This window comes from Myotis myotis, unplaced genomic scaffold (genome assembly GCF_014108235.1).
Source record: "Myotis myotis isolate mMyoMyo1 unplaced genomic scaffold, mMyoMyo1.p scaffold_m19_p_43, whole genome shotgun sequence".
In the NCBI taxonomy this organism is placed as follows: Eukaryota; Metazoa; Chordata; class Mammalia; order Chiroptera; family Vespertilionidae; genus Myotis; species Myotis myotis.
In genome coordinates, this window is record NW_023416350.1 from 480,720 (window position 1) to 493,281 (window position 12,562).

A 12,562-nucleotide genomic window follows, 5' to 3' on the forward strand; every position below is an offset into this window, starting at 1 on the left:
GTTTATATCCTGGACTTAGATTTCTGTGTGTGTACCCATTTTAAAGTTAGATTTCTGTGTGTGTTCCCATTTTAGAATGAGGGCCCATGAGGCTGGTTCGGGAGATGGGACGGGCCGCGGGTGGTTGGCTGGCTAGCCCCACCCCTAATTGTGGTGTAGGGGGACGGGGGGGCTGGACCAGCGGGTAGAGGGGCAGCGTCGGGGCCCAGATCAAGCTGACTGGCTGCTGCAGTACGTGTCATAGCCAACCGTCATTCTGGTTGCTTTGGTCGTTTCACTGTTCAGGTTGCTGGGCTTTTATGTATATAGACTAGAGACCTGGTGCATGAAATTCATGCACAGGGGTGGCGGGGTTCCTCAGCCCGGCCTGCACCCTCTCCAATCTGGGACCTCTTGGGGGATATCTGACTTGCTTTCACAATTCGGAACCGCTGGCTCCTAATCACTCACCTGCCTGCCTGCCTGATTGCCCCTAACCCCTCTGCCTGCCTGTCTGATCACCCTTAACTGCTCTCCTACTGGCCTGATCGCCCCTAACTGCCTCGGCCTCACCCCACACCCAGGACCCAGAATTCCCTCCTCCACCTGGTCGCAGGCACTTGGGACCTGGACTTCTCTCCCTCTGGCCGGCCGCAGGCACCAAGGACCTGGGCCGGCTTTGCCTGAGCTGGCCGCAGCCACAGGGGACCGTGGGTGGGCAGCTTCGCCCGGGCTGCAGCCATAGGCACTGGCACCCTGGACCACGGGGTGAGTGGCTTGTCCCTCTCCTGGGTCGCAGCAGCAGGTGCTGGCACCTGGGACTGTGAGGCCTGCAGCTTGTCGCTCTCCTGGGCTGCAGGCACAGGCACAGCCGCTGGCGCCCACGACCACGGGGCTGGCAGCTTGTCCCTCTGCTGGGCCACAGCCTGGCTGGTCCCCATTCCTGTCTCATGAGCTCCTTTGTGCCTGACTGGTCCCCATTCCACTCTCCCCAGTGTTGAGTGTCTGAGCCGTTAAGGTGTGAGGGCATGAGGGCATGATGACCATTTGCATATTAGCTCTTTGTTATATAGGATCATACTCTACAGTATATATGTACCACATCTTCTTTATCCAATTATCTGCCGATGGACACTTACGTTGCTTCCATATCTGTAGTATTGTATATAATGTTGCAAGAAACACAGAAGCAAATATATCCTTTTGAATTAGTGTTTTGGATTTCTACAAATAACCAGAAGAGAAATTGCTGGGTCATATGCTAGTTCTAGTTTTAAGGTTTTGAGGAATTTCCATACTGTTTTCCATAGTGGGTGCACCAATTTACAATCCTACCAACAGTGCACAAGGATTCCTTTTTCTCCACGTTCTCACCAATACTTGTTACTTCTTGTTTTTTTCATAACAGCCATTTTGGCAGTTGGAAGCGATATATTCTGGTTCTGAATTGTACTATTTCCCCCTTGATTAGTGACCTAGGGCATCATCCAAAATTTAACTTTAAGTGCTACTGAACAAGCCGCACTATATGTAAAATGGAAATACTACCATTCTTATTCCTCAAGAATTAAAATAGTATTACACTAAAAATATCAATTATTTTACTTGTAAATACAAGCTTTAAAAAAAAACTTTAAAAAAACAATCCAGAGTCACTGAGAAAACTTTGGAACCAGATCCCAAAGTCAGGGCTCAGCTGGGATATTTCTATTTTGCTAGTTACCTATGCACATCCCCACAGCAGCCTCAACTATCACCTCGATCCCACCAATCTTCATATCATCCTACACACGACCTGACCTCCTCACCATTTGTCTTCTTCTCTGTTTTACCTTTAGTTCAGAGCACGCAGCACATCCTGATTTCGCTTTATGCATGTGCCAGCTGGCTTGACTCTTTCATGCAAACATGCCATCATGACAAGCACTTTGGATTGAGCACTGTGTTTCTAGTGCCTGGCCCATAGGAGGCGCTCAATACATACGTGATAAAGGAGCCAGGGCATGAGTCTACAAATCAGATGAGATCCAAATCAAAATTCCAAGGAAATTCAATCAAATGATTGAAAATTCATACATTCAAAAATTTAGAATATGTGTAACTTTTGAAACTGGTTTTATTGGCAGGAATTGATTCAAAACGAATTGAATAAATGTATCGAGGTACCTATACAATGATGATCATCATAGAACTGTTCATAAAGCAGAAAACAAATTAATTTCATGTCCATTAACTACAGCCAAATGATATGATTGATGATAGAGCAGGACAAAAGTTACAAGAAAGTATAATATTCCAGAAATATTTTTATATTAATAGAATACATTATCAAAGAGTGATATAACAAAAAATGGTTCATAAATATAGATAAGTATATATGTATATATACTGTGAGCATATCTGAAAGGATACATATAAAGATATGTATAATGATTTCCAACATTGTGTGTGAATGATCACTTATTTTAAACTTTTCTCTTTTCCACCTATAACCACGAAGTATTTCTGCAATAAAAAAATCAACTCTTTTTGAAAAGAAAGAATTGTACCTAGTCCAATTGCTTAATTGTAAAGGTGAAGAAATTGGTCTCTAGATATAAATTATGGATGTATTTGAGTATTGAAGGTGGGGATAAATACGTGTGTCTGGTATAATCCTCTGGAAAGGAGCACCGGGGTTGGTTTTGCCTAAAAGTGGGCAATGTTTTAATTTTTTTCTGAACCAAATTGTATTTATAAAAATAAATCCATGCCTACAATCAAATTGCATTGTGGCAAGACACTGGGTTGAGAATTAGATGCACTCAACTAATTGTGTCACAGAACATTAATGCAATAAAATTCAGACACACAAATCTGTCAGATTTGTTCCCTTCCTCAACCTCACACATGTTTTCTTGAGTATTCCACTTCATTCCTTTCTCAGCATATTCTTAGGACAATCAGTTGCCTGGCGCTCTGCTGACCATTTATATTTCTTTCTATTTCCACTCCATTCCATGTCATCATGACCAATCTTTAAGCTTCTTGCTATGCTGTTTTCTTTATGTTTTTCTCCTCTTTTAAATCACGTACTAACATAGCTGAAGGAAAACATTTATATTACAGTCATGAAAAACGTCACAACTTCCTAAATTGTTTTGGTTCTTATAGTTTTTTCTGGTTTTCAAGTAGAATTTCATGGCTGGCCATTACACATATCCAGAAAAATATAAGGCATTTGTTGTGTTACCCTTAAAAAGAATCTTTTGTATTTCCTGACAACATGAAACTTTTAGCTAAAACTTACGAGTTTCCAAAATGAGAGATTTTGGACACAAACATGTTTTCCATGAGGTCAAAGGCCATAAAAATGAGCTCATGATAAAAATCATTTCCACTTCTGCTGTCAATCATCCACTGACTTCCGTTTGTCTCAGGAGAAAAGTCTGAGTGTTCCACTGGCAAGACCGTATGTAACTGCAGGACAGAGTGGCACCTGTGCGTTCCCAGGAGCCACAACTCAGGTGTCCCTCCCCGTGTCAGGGGCCCCAGGAATGGCTACACAGGAAGGTCTGGGGAGGACCGGGGAGCCATGGACACAGGTTCTGTGCCGTGACCAGCAAGGAGAGTCCACCCCTGCTCTTGCTCAACACCTGCTTGGCCTCACCTCTCATTCTCGCTGAGCTGCGCCAGGGCCCAGAACTAGGCCCTGAATTGCTCCTCAGGCTCTATTTGATATTCCTGGGCAGCCTCCTGTGGAAACACTATCTCCTCCATTAATTTCTGCTCCCGGGGCCAGAGGGAAGGAGAGGATGCGGACACTGCCTGAGTGGGGGTGAAGAGTGGGTCAGCTGACCTGTCCCGAGTCTTCAGTTAAGGGCACTGTCTTTCCCCCTAATTCCATCCAGGCCCTTCCTGTGCTCAGAGACGGGCACTGACCTTCCTCCAGGAGGTTATCCTTGATGCCACACCCTACCCCCGGCCACCAAGTGGAGGGGTCTCCCACTTCTCTTATCAAAGTCTCCCAATAAATGGAAGATGCAGGGATGGAGCCCAGGATTGTGCTGGCCAGGGATTCAATGATTGTCACTCCGTTCTGCTGCCCCAAAGGAGAGCCCACACTGCTCACCTTCTTCTGTTTTTCTAAGTGGATCTGATTCCCCTGGAAGGCAGACAGCCAAAGTCCATCAGAAAGAGGCTCCTGGTGCTCACTTCGGCTGCACATAAACTAAAATTGCATCGATAGACAGAAGATTAGCATGGGATCGGCACATGGATGACACGCAAATTCATGAAAAGTTGCATATTTTTATGAGAAGAAGAAATAGGGAGAGAAACCTAGCCAGACACAATTAGAATGGAAATAAATACGTACCTATCAATAATAACCCCACAGAAAAATGGACTAAATGCTCCCATCAAAAGACTCAGGGGAGCTGAATGGATACAAAAACATGACCCAACCAAATGCTGTCTACAAGAGACCCACCTCAAAACAAGAGACACACATTGGATGAGAGTAAAGGGATAGAAATAATTTTTTCATGCAAATGGGAAAAAATTCAGCTGGAGTAGCAACACTCATATCCAACAAAATAGACTTCATAATGAAAGCCATCACAAGAGACAGAAAAGGTCAGTACATAATAGTAAAGGTATCGATCCAACAAGAAGATATAACCCTGGTAAACATATAAGCACCCAATATAAGAGCACCTAAGTATATATAAAAAAAATACTTCTAGAGACCTTTAATGGAGAGATCAACAACAATACAGTCACAGTAGGGGACTTTAACACACCTCTCACTTCACGGCATACTTGTTCCAGACAAAAACTTAATAATGAAACAGACACTGTAAAGGACACATTGGATCAGGGGGATTTAATTGACATTTATAGAACATTTTACCCCAACGCAGGAGACTATACATTCTTCTCAGGTGCACATGAATCATTCACAAAGATAGACCACACGTTAGGACACAAAACAATTCTCTACAAGTTCCAGGACAGTGAAATTATATCCAGCATCTTCTCAGATCACAGTGGTATGAAATTACAAATCAACTACAGGAGTAACACCCCAAAACATTCAAACACATGGAGGCTAAAAAGCATGTCATTAAACAATGACTGGGTACCAAGGAGATCAAGAAAGGAATCAAAACCTTCCTCGAAACAAATGAAAATGAACACACAACAATCCAAAATCTCTGGGACACAGCAAAAGCAGTCCTGAGAGGGAAGTTTATAGCACTACAGGCATAACTCAAAATTTACAGGGAACTCATACACCACAGAAATACAAAGGATTATAATCAAATACTATAAAGAACTATTTACCAACAGCTGGGCAATGTGGGTAAAATAGACAAAATCCTAGAAAAATGCAATCTCCCAAAACTGAATCAAGAAGAATAAAAAACCTGAATGGGCCAATAAAAACTGATGAAATAGAAGCAGTAATCAAAAACTTCCCCCAAAACAAAGCCCAGGTCCGGACGGCTTCACGGGGGAGTTTTACTAAGCATTCAAAGAAGAACTAACACTTATACTCCTCAAACAATTTCAGAAAATCCAAGAGAAAAGAACAATTCCAACTCTTTTTATGAGGCCAGCATTATCCTAATTCCAAAACCAGATAAAGACACTACAAAGAAAGAGAATTACAGGCCAATATCCCTGATGAACATAGATACTAAAATCCTCAACAAAATATTAGCAAATTGTGCATCCAGCAATGTATTAAAAGGATCATACATCATGATCAAGTGGGATTTATTCTAGAGATGCAAGGCTGGTACATTATTTGCAAATCAATAAACGTGATATATCGCATAAACAAATTGAAAGACAAAAATTACATGATCATATCAATAGATGCAGAGAAAGCATTTGACAGAATCCAACACCCATTTTTGATAAAAACTCTCAGCAAAGTGGGAATAGAGGGAGCATATCACAACATGATAAAGGCCATATGTGACAAACCTACAGGCAACATCATACTCAATGGGCGAAACCTAAAACTATTGCCCCTAAGAACAGGAACAGAACAGGGATGCCCACTTTCACCACTCCTGTTTGACATAGTACTAGAAGTGCTAGCCATAGTGATCAGACAAGAAAAGGAAATAAAAGGCATCCAAGTTGGAAAAGAAGAAGTAAAACTGTCATTATTCAAAGATGAGATGATATTGTACATAGAAAACCCCAAAAACCCATCAAAAAACTACTAGACTTAATAAATGAATTCAGCATGTAGCAGGGTACAGAATTAACAACAGAAATCTATGGCTTTTTTATACACCAACAATGAACTCACAGAAAGAGAAGTTAAAAAAAAAAACAATCCCATTTACCATTGCAACAAAAAAACTAAGATACCTAGGAATAAACTTAACTAAGGAGGTAAAAGACCTGTACTTGGAGAACTACAGGACGTTGAAAAAAGAGATAAAGGAAGACATAAACAAATGGAAGACATACTGTGTTCATGAATTGGTAGAATCAACATTAAAATGTCCATACAAGGCAATCTATAGATTCAATGCAATGCCCATTATGATACCAACGGCTTATTTCACAAACCTAGAACAAACTCAAAATTTCATATGGAATAAAAGAAGATCGAGAATAGCCACAGCAATCCTGAGAGCGAAGAACAAAGTTGGAGGGATCACAATAGCAGATATCAAGCGATATTACAAAGCGACTGTGCTCCAAACAGCCTTGTACTGGCACAAGAACAGACATATGGACCAATGGAAATGAACAGAGAACTCAGAAATTGAACCAAGCCATTATGCTTAATTAATATTTGATAAAGGAGGCGTGAGCATACAATGGAGTCAAGATAGTCTCTCCAATAAATGGTGTTGGGAAAACTGGACAGATACTTGCAAAAAAATGAAACTAGACCACCAACATACACCATACAGAAAAATAAAGTCAAATGGATAAAGAACTTAAATGTAAGACAGGAAACCATAAAAATCTAAGAAGAATCCACAGGGAGCAAAATATCAGACCTACCTCAAACAGTACCTGTACCGATACAGCTCCTTGGAAATGCAAACTAAGAAGAAAATAAACAAATGGGACTACATCCAAATAAAAAGCTTCTGCACAGCAAAAGAAACCATCAATAAAACAACAAGAAACCCCACTGCATGGGAGGACATATTTGCCAATGCTATCTTCGATACGGTTTGTTTTGTTTTGTTGTTTTGTTTTTGCAACAGAGGTCAGCTTTTACTGAATGTATTACAAAAGAGCTAGTTTAGTGAAAAAGACTAAAGCCCATGTCATCCTCAGACTCCTCAGATTCTTCTTTCTTTGCGTCTACTTAGTCCCCCTCAGCTTTGCATACAAGCCTGGCCAGAAAGCTTCAACATTTACACCAGCTACTGTAATGAGGGTATTGATCTTATGCTCAGTCACCAACACTTCATCCGTGTGCAGGATCAGGTGTGAGTAGAGGCAGGTGAACTCTGAGACTGTGGCCATTGTGAGGGTGAGTGCTTGGCCAGTGCTGCCTGGAGCGGGGCTAGTCTCTGGATAAAGTGAGGGCCTCACCCCAACGCAGCCTTAGCTTCCTCAGTAGAACCAAGCACCTTACTGGCAGCTGGGGAAAGGGGCTTTGGTAAGGGTTTCATCTCCAAAATTTACAGGGAACTCATACAACTTAAGGAAAAGAAGAGAAACAATCCAATCAAGCAACGGGCAAAGGACCTGCATAGACACTTTTCGAAAGAGAAAATACGGAAGTAAAATGCTCAAAGTCACTAATCATCCAAGAAATTCAAATCAAAACGACAATGAGGTATCATCTCACACCTGTCAGAATGGCTATCAACAAATCAATAAACGACAAGTGCTGGCGAGGATGCTGAGAAAAAGGATCCTCTTGCACTGCTGGTGGGAATGCCGACAGTTGCAGTCACTGTGGAAAGCAGTACGGAATTTCCTCAAAAAATTAAAAATGGAACTCTCATTTGACCCAGTAATCCCACTTCTAGGACTATAAGAAACCTGAAATGCCAGTCAGAAAGGATTATATGCACTCCTATGTTCATAGCAGCACAATTTACAATAGCTAAAGATTTAGAAACAGCCTAAGTGCCCATCAGCAGATGAGTGGATTAAAAAACCGTAGTACATTTACACAATGGAACACTACGCTTCAGTAAAAAAGAAGGAAGTCTTACCATTTGCAACAGCATGGATGGGCCTGGAGAGCATTATGCTAAGGGAAATAAGCCAGTTGGAGAAAGATAAATATCACATGATCGCACTCATTTGTGGAATATAGTGAACAACATAGACTGATGAACAAACATACAGCCAGGGATAAAAAGTATTTTAGAAAATAATAGAAGTAATCCTGTTATTTGCAGGTTTTTATTTTTCCTACAACTTTTGTGATATTATACTATGTTAGTACAGCTTTGGTAATATTATTTAAAATCTTTTTTCTTGAAATATTAATGTTTATTGCATATAATATTATTATATTTAAAATGTTATTCTTGAAATATTAATGGTTATTTCATGTAACATTTTTTTAAAAAGAAAAAAGAAAGAGCCCCCTGGCCAGAACCACCTCCCTATGCCCACCCTTCTCATGTTGCAGTACAACCAGGTCCCAAGAGGGGCCAGGAAACAGGGAAAGGCAGGGCTCTGACCCAGGCTAGGCTCTGGGCTCCAGCAAGGGGGGATATGCATCACTATGATGGGCATGTCTCCCCAGCTCCAACGGGCAGTTGTACTGAGATTTAGGGCTCAGTTCGGGGGCTCTCCGTTCCAAAAGGCCAATCCTGGTCACCCTGACCCAGGCCCCAGGTCGCCCACCTCCAGGTAATCCTCCATCCTAGTGTCCAGCATCTTCAGTTCAGTCAGAAATTTTCCAAGAAAGAGAACACACTGGGCAAACAGGGTGAGGGTGGGATGAGCCCCTGCTTTCCGGTGCACCACCGACCCTCCCCTGAAAGCTTCCAACCCTCAGCCTCCTGGCCCCCTCGGGGTTCCCAAGTGTATCAGCCCAGGACCCTTAGGGCCTCCACTCAATCGCCTCCTCCCTCACTCTCCAGGAACTCATCCTAATCAGCTCCCAGGACCTCCTTTTGGAAAATCACAGGGTCAGTGGTCCTGGGCCAGACCCACCCCCATATCCATCCTGCACCCAGCTCCCCAAGGCCCTCCTCTCGGTCATTTCTAAGGGAGTGTTTCAGGGTCTGTGGGCACAGGAGTTGGGGCTGGAGGAGGAAGGGCTCCCTCTCTTGACTTGGAAGCCTCCAGCTGCGAGGACAGAGCCCCCCTCCACTGACCCTGGAGTACCTCCCAGACAGGCTCACTCACCTTCTTCAGCAGCCTCTTCTTGGATCCTCAGATGTTCAGCATCAGAGTGGCAAACCTGGAGAGCTGCTTCCAACAGGGTAGAGGTCAGACTCATTGAGGTCATGCTCACCTCACTGCATTTTTTCCACCACCTCTGATCTTACACCCTGGCCATCTGACCCAAGTCAGCTGGTACCAGTGCCACCCGACTCCAGCATGCTCTGCTTCTGGATGACTCCCAGCTGCAACGCTCACCCGCTATGTGTGACCTGAGGCCTGGGCCTGGCCTCCCTGACCCGTTCCCTCCTCTGGAAAATGGGAGACGTCCACCGAGCTCACAGGTTCTCCTGAGGACTCAGTGTCATTCCTGTCATCATTGTCCTCGCCCCCAGGCCTCCAGGTGGGACATGGCAGGGAGCTCTGCACAGTCCTTTCCTGCCTTGAACTCGTGACGACCCTGTGAGGCAGGAGGGGATGGTCACCCCTCCATTTCAATCATGAGGATGCTGTCAGTGAGTGTTATAGGGGGGCAGTGGGAAGTCTCAGAGAGCACACGCCTCTGTCTCTGGTCCAGCAAGTGGGACCTGAGGCCAATAGCTCTTTGTTCCCCTGTCCCGTGGGAATCCCCTGCGGGGCCCATCCTGGGCAGGAAGGGCGCTCCCCTTGGAGGTGTAGAGAACACAGAGTGGCAGCAGGGCCTTGGCATCCTGAGAACAGGCTGAGCTGTTTTGGTAAAGAAACCAACCCTTACCTGATAGCCTGGGAGAAGCTCAGAGCCAGCACAGGGAGGAGCATGGAAGCCAGGGACCTGCTCAATGTGCGAGCTCTGCACCCTGTCCTGGAACAGACCGGCCACCAACCCGTGTGCCATGACCCGGGCCCCCTGCCCCTGAAACTGCCCACCCACCTGCCCATGGGCCATAAGGATCCCTCTTTCTTATAATCAGGACCAAGAGGGTGAATATTTTCAGAGAATCTTTCAGTGACAAAATACCAAAGCCACATCCTGTGCAGTCCCCCCTTCCCTCACGCCCTCCTCTCTCCAGACCTCCAGGCTCCCTGTACCTTGATGAGCTGTTCCCTGCTCAGCGAGTTGTCTTCCTTACACAGTTTTTTCAATGTAACTGCGCACCTCCTGAGGGGAGGGAAGGAGGAAAGACATGTTAAGGAAAGATGGAGGAGAGGGATGTGGGGACCACACCAGAGTTGCCTGGATGCCTGAGAGTCAAGGTCAGTGAAGCACAGAGGCCCTGTTGTTAATACTCCAGGCATCCAAGGCCACTCTCAACAGGGAGATCTTAATGAGGTTCAGATGCCATAAGCAGGTGCAATCCTACATTATACTGTGCATGTGTGCCCTTCTGTAGCCAAAATGATTGATGTAATTGTTGTCATGATGCCTTCTTTGTCAATGAAGCAATAGACAGGTTACTGACCAGCTAGTCTGCCAGAGAGAGCAGCCAGGAAGGGAAAAGGCTAGAGCGCTCAGACGGAGCTGAGAGGAACCCAGTGAGGAAGATGTAAAGCTCAGAGCTCATTGAGAGCTCAGGTATAGCTACCATGCTAACCAGGTAGAGTGTGCTGGGCAGGGAGATGGGAGAAGCTGCTGAGCCAGAGAGCTCAGATACCACTATGACAGTGATGGTGAACCTTTTGAGCTCGGCGTGTCAGCATTTTGAAAAACCCTAACTTAACTCTGGTGCCGTGTCACATATAGAAATTTTTTGATATTTGCAACCATAGTAAAACAAAGACTTATATTTTTGATATTTATTTTATATATTTAAATGCCATTTAACAAAGAAAAATCAACCAAAAAAAGGAGTTTGCGTGTCACCTCTGACACACGTGTCATAGGTTCACCATCACTGCATTATGATGTAAAGCAGTGATTTGAGAGGCAGAATGAAGCTGCTCAGAAAATGTCTGCGGTACAGAGACTGATGTGGGAAAGAAATGTATGTACCAGCCGGTGTACAGCTGCCTGATTAGGACACTGTCTTGTCTGATGACTTATGGCCACAGGCTTCTGCAATAAACACTCATTCTTATGCACCCGCAACTTCTCAGGGCTTCTCCTTCTAAGGTCCGGTGTCCTAGGAGGTCCAACCCCAGGCAGAGGGGCTGAGACCCAACACCTGTAACTAGTGAGCAGAGAATAAAGGAGGAACTTGGACTAAGTCCCCAATATTTTGTGCAGTAGGCGGGGTTCGAGAAGGACCTACCCTGGAGTGGTCGTGAAGAATGTAGAATATAGGGGCTCAGAACCACTCAGAGCAGCTGTGCTCTAGATGCTCTGACACTTGGCTTTGCTGGCAGGATCCGGGAGATGTGCAGGTTCAAGCAGGAGCCGGTGCTCCCAACACTAGGTGTCAGGACAGGACTTTGGGGGTAAGTGCCCTGTCTGGAGATCAAGTTGACTCCCCTCCCCCTTGAAAACTTGGAACCAGATCCCCAAAGAGCAGCAGGGATCAGGAGGCTTAGGAGAAAGTGAGTTTCGGAAAGCCTGGCTGAGGAAAGGCGGAGGTGAGCCAGCAGCCGCCCTGGTGATTGAGAGCCACCATCTGCCTGCAGCAGCTTGCACAGAGCTTCTGGGAGCTGGTGGACGCTTGGGAGAGACCTTCCAGAGAAGCAGGAGCAGGTAAAGAAGGTGGAGGAGCCAAACACCCAAGCTGCCACCAGGCAATCCACAGAGCCCTCAGCCCCAGCAGAAGCTTTTGCCTGGAGTGAGAGCAGTTGGAGTGGGGGGAAAAGGAGGGAATGGGAGTAGGAGGGGGGTGAGATGGGGGGGGGGGGGGAGGTCAGACACCCAGAGCCAAGCAGAAGCAAGAGATGGGAGAAGCAGCAGGGACAGTGACTATAGAGGGCCCCTGAGAAGGCACAGGGGCATTTTATTTAATAATTGTCAGCTGAATCCAAGGCAACAGGCAGAGCCACGTCCTGGATACACATCTTACCAAAAAGGCAGAAGTGTACTCAGCTTGACTTTCATCTTTGCCCAGGTGCCTGGGAGTGGGTTTCATTATGTAAATCCAGCCAAGCACCAGGAATGAATAGGAATTGGCCTGCTCAGAACTGATGTACTTCCTGGTATTGGAGATATAAAATAAACATGCGGTTTCGGTGCTGGGTCCCTGTCCCTGTCTCCCCTTCAGAAGAGGACAGAGGTCCCACCCGGTCCCAGCTTTTTTTCCCATCTTTGTGTTCTGTCTCATTCTTTCATATTCTCAAATCCCCAGCCGCCTCTACCCTAAGAACC

General features: G+C 45.0%; 1 protein-coding gene and 1 non-coding gene across 2 annotated transcripts in view; one reads left to right on the forward strand and one right to left on the reverse strand.

Moving 5' to 3' along the window:
* The window catches only part of LOC118655216 (ral guanine nucleotide dissociation stimulator-like), a 35,791-nt gene that overhangs the window by 10,737 nt on the left and 12,492 nt on the right, over positions 1-12,562 (reverse strand). The window lies entirely within an intron of this gene.
* LOC118655237 lies at positions 4,166-4,272 on the forward strand. The gene has a single exon (XR_004967225.1). It is a non-coding gene; the product is annotated as a U6 spliceosomal RNA (small nuclear RNA).